The sequence below is a fragment of the Diabrotica undecimpunctata genome, chromosome 9, assembly GCF_040954645.1.
Source record: "Diabrotica undecimpunctata isolate CICGRU chromosome 9, icDiaUnde3, whole genome shotgun sequence".
NCBI classification, from domain to species: Eukaryota; Metazoa; Arthropoda; class Insecta; order Coleoptera; family Chrysomelidae; genus Diabrotica; species Diabrotica undecimpunctata.
In genome coordinates, this window is record NC_092811.1 from 110,085,517 (window position 1) to 110,096,389 (window position 10,873).

Below are 10,873 nucleotides of genomic sequence, written 5' to 3' on the forward strand. Positions count from 1 at the left end.
TAGCCGATATATTTATGGAAGATTTTGAAACAAATATTATTTCTAAACAAAATTTAAAACCCACAGTATGGTGGAGATATGTAGGTGATGTATTCTCAATATGGCCTCATGGATCAGAGTTGTTGGACACATTCCTGAATGATATAAACGATAAAGAAGAGACAATAACATTTACCATGAAAAAGGAATATAATAAGACACTACCTTTCCTGGATGTTTTAATCTCTAAGAACGATACTGGATATAACACTCAGGTGTATAGAAAACCAACACACACCAACAGATATTTAAATTTTAAATTAAATTACAATATTAGTATTAAAAAGGGAATCATTAAATCCTTATACGATAGAGCCAAAATTGCTTGTTCTAACGAAAATTCGTTCTTGGAGGAAAAACATTTGTTAACATCTGTTTTATTAAAAAATGATTATCCTTTCTCGTTTATAAATAAGGAATTTTCAATAATTGACCGAATAGAACAGAACAACTTAGAACGAGATCCACACAAGCATACACAAGGAATAATACGACGAAAATAACAATACCATACATAAAAGGATTATCAGAAAAACTTAAAAGGATACGAAATAAATTCAACACTTCAACAACATTCAAAACAATAAACACATTGAGATCTATTTTGTCTAAAACCAAACCTAACAATGAACAAGAAAGGACAAAGAATTGTATTTATAAAATAGCTTGTGAATGCGATCAGTTTTATTTAGGCGAAACATCAAGGGATAACATACTGAGCCCAAATTGGTACCTACACATAGTCTGTGGAAAAAACGTGCTGAGCACCAGTGTGATGCACATGGGGCTTAACGGTTAAAACAAAGAAATTTTTGACGGGGGTCAAAAAAATTTGGTGAAAGAGCTAACCAGGTAACGTTTTACTGGTTGCATATCTTAGTTTGACAGTCTAAATTTTGGCGGATGCGAATTTCCATTCATCTATAATACAAAATACCAGCTAGTCACAATTTTGTGAGCAATTAAAATAACTGAATGAGTGTTCATGTTGAAGAAAGACAAATATAGTTAGCACATATACTGAGGAGGTTTTAACTTAAAGAAAAATAAGATTTTTAAATCAAAAACAACAAAATCATAAAGACCGTAGAATGCTGAAGTGTCAGAAAATAAATTATGGTGAAAAAAATAGAGTGCAACAGAGGGGTAGAGGTTATGAAAAAGAACGTATTTGCGTATTAAACTGTGAATAAAAACAAATATTAGAATAATAACTTTATATATTTTAAAGGTGAATTTGATTGATTCTTCTAAACATGTAATACATAACATACAAACGTTTATAGAATGTATATTTAAACTTTTTTACGACGTTTTTGTAGCAAACTGTTTACCAAAAATTTCACCCTTAAAAGGTTTTTTCCAGTGTGCACTATCAAATAACCAAATCATAATCAAATTTTTATACCTATTAAACCGCTTAAAATGAATTTCACACTTGTAAAGTTTTTCTTCGGTATAGACTCTTAAATGCATTTTTAAACTATCCGCTGGACTACATTTCTTAAACAAATTTCACACTTAAGCGACTGTTCCCCAGAGTGCACTCTCAAATTTTCATTCAAAAGAGATCCTGTAGTCAATTTTCAATAATAAGTTTATTTATTAATAATGTTTTTTCTAGTATGAATTCTAATATGTAGTTTAAATGGACTTGCTTCACAAAACAGCATAAAACAAGTTTTGCACTAGTTTTATAGACGTAAGAAAATTTTTTTAAACAAATTTCGTATTTTCAGATTTTTTCTTCAGTTACATTTATCACAACAAAAGGTATTGCTTTTAAGTTTTATGATAATAAAGATATTGTTATATTTATTGCAAGAACTGAAGAAAATTTAAGTCAAAATAAAAGTTCAAGGCTGGAATGCGCGATAAAATAATTCTAACCAAAAATTATCACAGTATTGCCAGTAAAATACAAACATTTTGTGCCCTTAAGGAAATAATTTCCGACACACAGATAAAAAACCAGAATTAACAGCTAGGTATGTAAGTAATTAAGGAACAAAAATGAATATTAAAAAAAAGAAAGTTATTGCACTGGTAACAAAAGAAGCTAGAGTATGTATTTTCTATTTTTTAATTTAAGAAGTCTAAAAAAGTAAGTTTATTTCAGCTAATAATCATAAATGGTAAGATTTTTATAGTATGTTTCCGATAATGACTTTTTCAAAGCTGATTTAAGTCACGTATAATAAAATATATTTAAAAGAAAGTTAAGCAATTATCCACAGACCATTGGGATGTCATTTGAAATATCATTTAATATAAGAAAGACATTTAACATAGGTTATCAGATAATTTTAGATGTTTTAATTTTCGGATAAAAATTTTTATTTTAGAATATTTTACAAAAATGACAGTTAAAATTTTGGCGAGAGCGCTATTTAAATTTTTAGAAATTTGAGCAACACCTACTAGATGTTACCGATAAGGTTAGTGTATTACTAATGGCATTACTCTGACTCTCATTTATGGACTTTCATAAATGCTCTCTAAATATGACAAGTTTTAAAAAGAAATAATATTAATAAACAAAGACCGTGTTAGAGTTGTGTTTTAAATTATTTGAATTCTAATTTTATTGTACAGAATATTTATCTTACAAATTTAATATCTTGTACATTGCTTCCTCGATTTCACATAAAGGAATCCTCTTTTCGAATTCTAAAGTGTTTTTTGAAATGTCTTAAATGATTGCTCCTGTTTATTATGAAACCAGTAAGTTCGCATTCACCAAAATGTTGACTGACAAAACGCTCCCACCAAAATTTAAACTGTCATTTTTGTTAAATGAATAAAATTTAAATGAAAACAAATATAAAAAAAATAACTTCATTTTCAGCTGATTTATAATAACTTGTATTATTTGCAGGTAACGATGAAGCAGTCAAATATGGCAGAAACATTGTGTCTGGATCAAAAGCTGGATGAATCCTAATAAAATAGTATTAAGATAATTGTTACAAAATAAAGATTAATAAAAAATAATATATGAAATATCGTTGTAGTGTAATATTAATTATGTTTTAATAAATGTATGAAATAACTTGTTGGTATTATTTTCCCTAAATATCCATTCGTCCAATAAAAACAAATTAAGAAAAGATTTAGTTGTAAGTAGTAGGTGGCAGTAGTAGATAAGTATTAAAATTAAATATTATTACATTAAAAGGTAATTTTACTTCTTGACTCAGCCAAGAGATGACGCTACTTACGTACTGTTAAGGTTGTCGCGAATTTTTAGTACTTAAGTAATATTTTAAAGAGATGGGTTAAAGTGGGCGGGTGGGTAAATCCGGGAACTGCGGAATTAAATCTTAAAACTAAGAACTTAAGTCCTGAAATTTTGTTTAAGATTTGAGACAATGAATTTATATTAGATATTCTTTATATTAATATAGAAATGGGTTGGGATTAACTTTTAGGACGGGAAAGTAAAAGACGTTTTAAATTAAATTACTTATTTTTACAAAATATACAATAATTTAATAAAATTTCATTATTTGTTTATTAGTATTATAAGTATAGAGTATTTCGTTTTTAACTTCTAATGATCACCATTATGATAGGTTTTTCAGGGGGGTGATGATTCTAGTTGTCTCTGTATCATTTGTAGTTTCCATTGATGTCTGAAAATAAAAGTTCCAATTAATAAAAGATTTGGCAAAGACACAATCAAAAAATATAAATGAGATCAATAAATATGCGTTGCACAGACTTTGTGAGCCCTTATGTAAACGTCATATTTCTCAATTATCTTCTATGAATAACCGTTGTCGTCAAATCTTTGATTTTCTCTCGTAAACTCGTAATTTTCTTCTTCTTCTTCTTATAGTGCCGTGCACCTATAGTGCGTTGGCGAATTATCTTAAGGCCAGACGTCTGTCTTTTGCGGCATGCAAAAAAACGCCAGTGTTATTTATCCCTGTCCAGTTCTTTATGTTTCGTAGCCACGACCTTTGTTTGCGACCTACTCCTCTCTTGCTTTAATCTTTCCCTCGATGATTAGTTGAGGGATTACGTATTTTTTTCCTCTCAGAATATGGTCGAGGTATCCAATTTTTCGTACCTTGATCAAATTGAGTAGTTTTCTCTCAGTATTTGCCTTTCTTAAGACTTTTTCGTTTCTCACCCTATCTGTCCATGGTATGTAGAACATTCTTCACAACGTCCACATTTCGAAGTCCTCCAACTTATTAATGGAAGGTACTCTTAACGTCCATATTTCCATGCCGTATAACAATATGGACAATACATAGCATTTAACCATCCTGTAGCGGAGATTGAAGGAAAGATTGCGGTTACATAGTAGCGGTTTAAATAAGCGGTTTTGATAAAAGCTTGTCTTGCTTGTTCGGTAATTTTCTATTTTGCCCAAATGTCTTAACAACTGTAGTCTTCATGTCCTTACAAGGTTACTTATTGTATTTGTTTGTTATTAGTCATTATATCGCATTCTTTCTCTGTTTGCTGTCTACCATAAACGAAATATCAAAGTTTATTGTCTATTTTGATTTACACATATATTCATTTTGATTGTCGAGCTATCAATAAAATTGTAAGTTTATAATTACTGAAGTATATGCAACCATCATTACAACGGCGTGCATTTGTGATTGCCTAATTTGTAAAATATATCGCTAACTTGATAAATTTTGCCTGAAGATGTGGAGCTCTGGACAAATTAGAGAAATAGATCATTAAATAGGGTAAATCTAAAAACTTAAATCAAAAATTAAATGTAAGAAAAATAGTTAATATAGTGACTTCGACCACCACTTTTAGAATCACCACTTTTATAATGTCTCATTTAAAAGCAACAGATTTAATCCAAACTTTAATTTTGGAGATATTTCTAATTTAAAAACAGATTCGCCTATGAAAAACTCATCAAAAGTAGATATTAGGACTTATCCAACTTTAAACTTGTAAAGCAAAACTAAAAGTTTATGAAGGTCCTAGAAGTACCTAGGTACATTAAAATTGTTGCAAATTAACACTCTGATGACTAATAGAATTTAAAAACAAAGATTTTGATTACGAGCTAATATGTCGACAAATTATAATATGATTGATAAGTGAAACTCTTTCTAAATGAATTTGAATTCATCAATCTTGATTTATAAATACCTAGATACATGCAATCATTATTTCACTCTAAATTCGGTGTGGAAGAATTGTTTTTAAATTATCAATTTAAAAGTTTATTTCTACTGCAGTATATGCAACCACAATTTCACTCGAAATATTTGTGACTGTCTAGATTTATGAATTATATCCTTATAAACAATATCCTCGTTAAAAATAAATTCAATTACGTGATTTAAAAAATTCTACATTCTGGATGGAAAATATGGTCAAGATAAGTTCAAATTTTAAAAATAAACCGTTTTTTGACTAGTTTATTGTACTAATCTACCACAAACCATAATGTGTGCCTTAGGAATTAATAGCAAGTTGGTAAAAGATATAAATTTAATTAAAAAGACCATAAAACTATCATTATTCTAAAGAGCTTGATACTTACTTTTACTATTTTATCATAGTTTCAGTACTGGCAACTTTTCTACATCCTTAGTCTTTCTATTTCCTAGTTTGTAGAGTTTGCAGATTTCACATCAGTATTATCGGGTACTTGATGTCACACTCAATGTAGAGATATCTAATGCCTGAGGATTGCCGCATGTGTCTCTATTGGCATCGTTTCATACCTCTAAAAAATATATCTAGATTAAGTACTTCAGTACTTCAGTAATTTATAACTTAATATGATCCAAACAAACATTTTCTACTGAAATTTCATTTCTACAAAAATTAACCATATCTTGACATCAAACTCTAAGACAATAATTCCATTGACAATAAATAGAAATAATAGGCGTACTTCACAAATACGAATTACACCATTGAATAATGTATTACTGTAACTGCAAATAAAAGCCTAATGGTACAAATTTTCTTATATACAGGCAGGTAATAAAAAAGTAAATAAAATGTCAATAATTGATGGATTCGACCGTTACTTGATGGAAATTTATTTTATGTAACAATAAAACACTGAAAACTTTGTTTTCAAAGATACTAAATTTAGTAATAGCGAGATACAACTTTTAGAGAAAGGATTTAAACACAACTTTCCCCAACATAATCATGAGATAACTTTAGAATATTTAGGTGTAGAATGTGAAGTATGTAGCTTTAAACAAAACTGCTAACAATATCGAAAAAAGTATAACGCAAAATCTATTACAGATGTGTGTAGTGAAACCAAAAATTCCTGTTACAAGGAGAATAAAACAGCCATTTAAATTAAAAATAAATCAATAGAAAACAACATTGTGTTTACAAAAGCAGACAAAGGTAACACTACTATTGCTATAGATAATATAGAATATAATAACAAAACAATAGAATTTTTAAATAATCAAAATATTGAAACGCTACACAAAGATCCGACAGAAAATTGTCAAAAACAAATTAAGCTAGCGTTAGAAAATTCAAAATCAATAGTAAATCCAATAGAATAGAAATACCCAATAAGACCTGTAGTTTCTTTTTATACAGCTCCGTCATATAAACTTTCAAAAAAACTGTTAGAACACATTAAATTTTCACCTAAATTTACCATAAAAATACAGTAGAACTAGTTAATAAAATACAACATTTTTAATTACCTAACAACTCCAGATTAATTTCATTTGACGTAAAAAATCTTTTTCCTAGTATCCCTCCTACAGAAACTTTTATTCTAGTAAAAAACCTTTTAGAGCAAAATAGTACAAATCCAATCATTACATCTGAAATTTTGCATAAACATAAATACTTTGAATTTAATAACCAAATATATACAAATAACAGTGCTGGACTTATAATGGGCAATCCTCCAAGCCCATGGCTATCAGATATTTTTATGGATCATCTAGAGACAAAGATTTTAAAACATCCCTTATTCAAATAGTTTTTATATCGGTGGAGATACGTAGACGACGTACTGGTTTGTTTCATAGGAAATAACAGGCAACTTGACCAATTTTTATCGTATATTAATTCACTTCATAGTCCTATTAAATTTACAATGGAAACAGAACAAAACCAATCCATAAATTTTTTAGATTTAAAAATTATCAGACTTAAAAACAAACATGACTTCTCCATATTTCATAAACCTACCCATAGTGACACGACTATACACAATTCATCATCCCATCCCACACAACATAAACTGGCAGCCTATCATAGTATGTTACAGAGATTAACAGAAATTCCGATGTCAAAATACAATTTTGAGACAGAATTAAATATCATTAGGCAAATAGCAGTAAACAATGGATACAACGAACAGACACTTAATAAAATGTTAAATCAAAAACTACACAAGAAATCCCTGAAATTAGTATTTCTACCACCAAAGAAAAAACCCAGTACCTTCTGCTCGATTAAAAATACAGGCAAAATATCAACAAAAATAGCCAAACACATAAAAAATAAAGGAATAAGACTAGCTTTCAGAACAAATAAAAACCTAGCCAAATATATTAAAAACAACTAGAGCCAAAACAAAAAAACACTCACACAGTGGTGTGTACAAACTTAAATGTGGTGACTGCCCAAAAACTTACATCGGTCAAACTGGAAGAAATTTTAATAAACGAATAGCAGAACATAAAAGGGCTTAAAAGGGCTTTCAATAATAGAAAAACAGATTCTAAATACGCACCCTACCTTCTAGATCATAATCGTTCTTTTAATGACGAATTTAAAATTCTTCACATTCAAAATAAAGGCCTTAAGCTATCTTTGTTAGAATCTATTGAAATCAACAAATTAAAAAACAGATATAATTCTAAATGACCAACTTGACACAAACAGTTTCCCCCTCCTCAACATATTTTATTAAAGAATATGAAGTGTAAACGCATGCTAAACATAGATCACTTAAGAAAGGCAATCAGCCGAAACAGCTGTAGTGATAAGAGCTTAAAATAAATTTTGTGGAAGTTTTGAAAACAACGTTTTCAGTGTTTTATTGTTACATGAAATGTCAATAGTTTATCAATCCTGCAGTATCTGCAATCACCATGTCACTCATGTGTATCTGCGATTTAAATCTTGTAACATTGATTTTAGTTCATGGATATCTGTGTTTATTAGTACTATGTCGTCTGCGAAACGCAAATGGTTAAGATATACTCCATCTATTTTTAATCCCTTTTCGGTCCAATTTAGTTTTTTGAAGACATTTTCTAATGCCAAAGTTAATAACTTGGGTGAGATGGTGTCGCCTTGTCTCACACCTTTGCTAAGGTCTATTTTCATAGTTTCCAGATCATCATCTATTTTTACGTAAAAAGTAGCATCATCGTATATATTCTTAAAGAGGGCAGCATATCTTGAATCTACACTGGCGTCGTCCAATGCTGTTAAGAAAGCCCATTTCTCTATATTGTCGAATGCTTTGTGATAATCAACAAATGCCAGATGTAGTGGTATGTTGTACTATATTGTTTTTTCAATAACTGTCCGGATTGTTTGCAAGTGATCGATAGTGCTAAAACCCTTACGAAAGCCTGCTTGCTCCACTGGTTAGTATGCATCTAGCTTAGCTGTCAATCTATTTATTAGAGTTAAGTTAGTAAGTAGGGTTAGTAGTTTGTAAAGGTGTGGCAATAAGCTTATTGGTCGGTAGTTTTCTATATTTGCGGCGTCCCCTTTTTTATGAAGTAGAATGACTTCCGCATTTTTCCTTGCTTTTGGTATTTGTCCTTCCAATAGGCACTTATTCAGTAATGTTCTCATTGCCTCTTCTAATGCAGTGCCTCCCATTTTTAGCATCTCTAAAGTAATTTTATCTTCTCCTGGTGTTGTCCCATTTTTCATTTGTTTTAAGGCGGCTCTAATTTCTGATGTTATTATTTCAGGGAGATCATCTGGGTCCACATTTAAGATATGTTTTGTTGGTAAACAGGTTGGTATATATCGTTGGTCGTAGCAAAAATGCTACGACCAACAGAAAGATATATTTATATGCTTTATAGACTTCGAAAAAGCATTTGATAGAGTAAGACACGACCTACTATTAGAACGTTTGCAAGAAGTCGGTTTAGATGGAAAAGACATCAAATTCTTAAAAAAATTGTACTGGAACCAAAACGCCAGATCGAAGGTTCCACATCCGCAGAAGTAAAAATTAGGAGGGGAGGGGAGGAGGAGAGAGACAGGGATGTGTTCTGTCGCCTCTGCTGTTTAATCTTTACTCCGAGTTTCTATTTAAAGAAGCATTGGAGGATTCCAAGGATGGAGTTAATGTGAATGGCGTAAATATCAACAGTATCAGATACGCCGATGATACAGTATTAATTGCGGATTCCGACTTAGGTCTACAACGACTCATCGACAAGACCAACTCGGCCTGTGAGCAATTTGGTATGAAAATAAACATTCAAAAAACCAAAGTGATGTCAATCCGAAAAAACCAAAACGTACCTCAACCTTGCACAATAAATGGGCACATTTTAGAACAGGTCAATAGATTTAAGTACCTGGGATGTTGGATCGATAGCAGCCTAAATCCTGATCTAGAAATAAGATCGAGAATAGAACAGGCCAGAAATTTTTTCGAAAAAATAAAAAAACTGCTTTGTGATTCTCGAATAAAACTCGAAATTCGACTACGTTTATCAAAATGCTACGTCTGGTCGACTCTTCTATATGCAGTTGAAACGTGGACCCTTAAAACATTAACCGTAAATAAATTGGAGGATCTACTGGAGAATACTCAAAATTTCATGGACATCGCATACCTCAAACGAAGAAGTGCTGCATAGAATAGGCAAGGAAAGAGAACTTTTTAACACAGTAAAAGTTAGAAAAACATCATACCTAGGCCACATACTGAGAAATAATAAGTACCAATATGCCCAACTTATAGTGAAAGGAAAAATCGAGGGAAAGAGAGGCCTAGGAAGGAAAAGACTATCGTGGCTCAGAAACATCCGACAATGGACAGGGCTAAATTTTGAACAGCTAATAAGAACAGCTGAAGATAGAGAAGAGTTTAAAATTGTAGTAGCCAACCTCCATTGAGGAGAGGGCACTTTAAGAAGAAGGTATACAGGGGTTCAGAAGTAGAAGTATACAGCTTCTCATAAAATTTTCGGATTTCTCTAACGATCTTTTTCTAATGCAACCACAATGTTCCACGGTCCCAACTTTAACTACTTTTCGTCAAATACATCTTTCTATTTCTTTAGTATTTAATTAATTACGATCATCCAGTGCATCTACTAATACAGTACATGTCAACATTACGTATTCATTTAATTATTCACTACTCTGTTATCCTTTACGAGGTAATTTTTTTCATAAAGTCTGTCGGTTGGTTATTTGCATACGCATGACATTATTTACGTATTATATTTTATACCTATGTCTCTGTTCAAATCATGGAATTTAAAATTATGAAATTAAGTCGATTGTCTATAGAAGAATGCATCAAACACAAACAGCAATATGACGTAGAAGGCTAAGTATATCGAAATATTTCATGTTGCCAGTATAGTGATGTCTTTCTTTATAACTAAATTTCGCTTATTATTTAAATCTTATTCATTTTCGAGTTTTAATAGTACAATCTTTTTAAGAGTTATAACGACTAAACATTATCTCAGTGATCAATTTCTTAAGCTAAGTATAGTCCGTTCGGTGAGCTTGGGAATGTTTTGACATACTCACTTTCGGAAACATACAACACAATGAGCACAGAGTACAATGCGAAGATACATCAACACTAATGAAAGAAACACATAGTATAAAGAGAAAATCAAAGAAT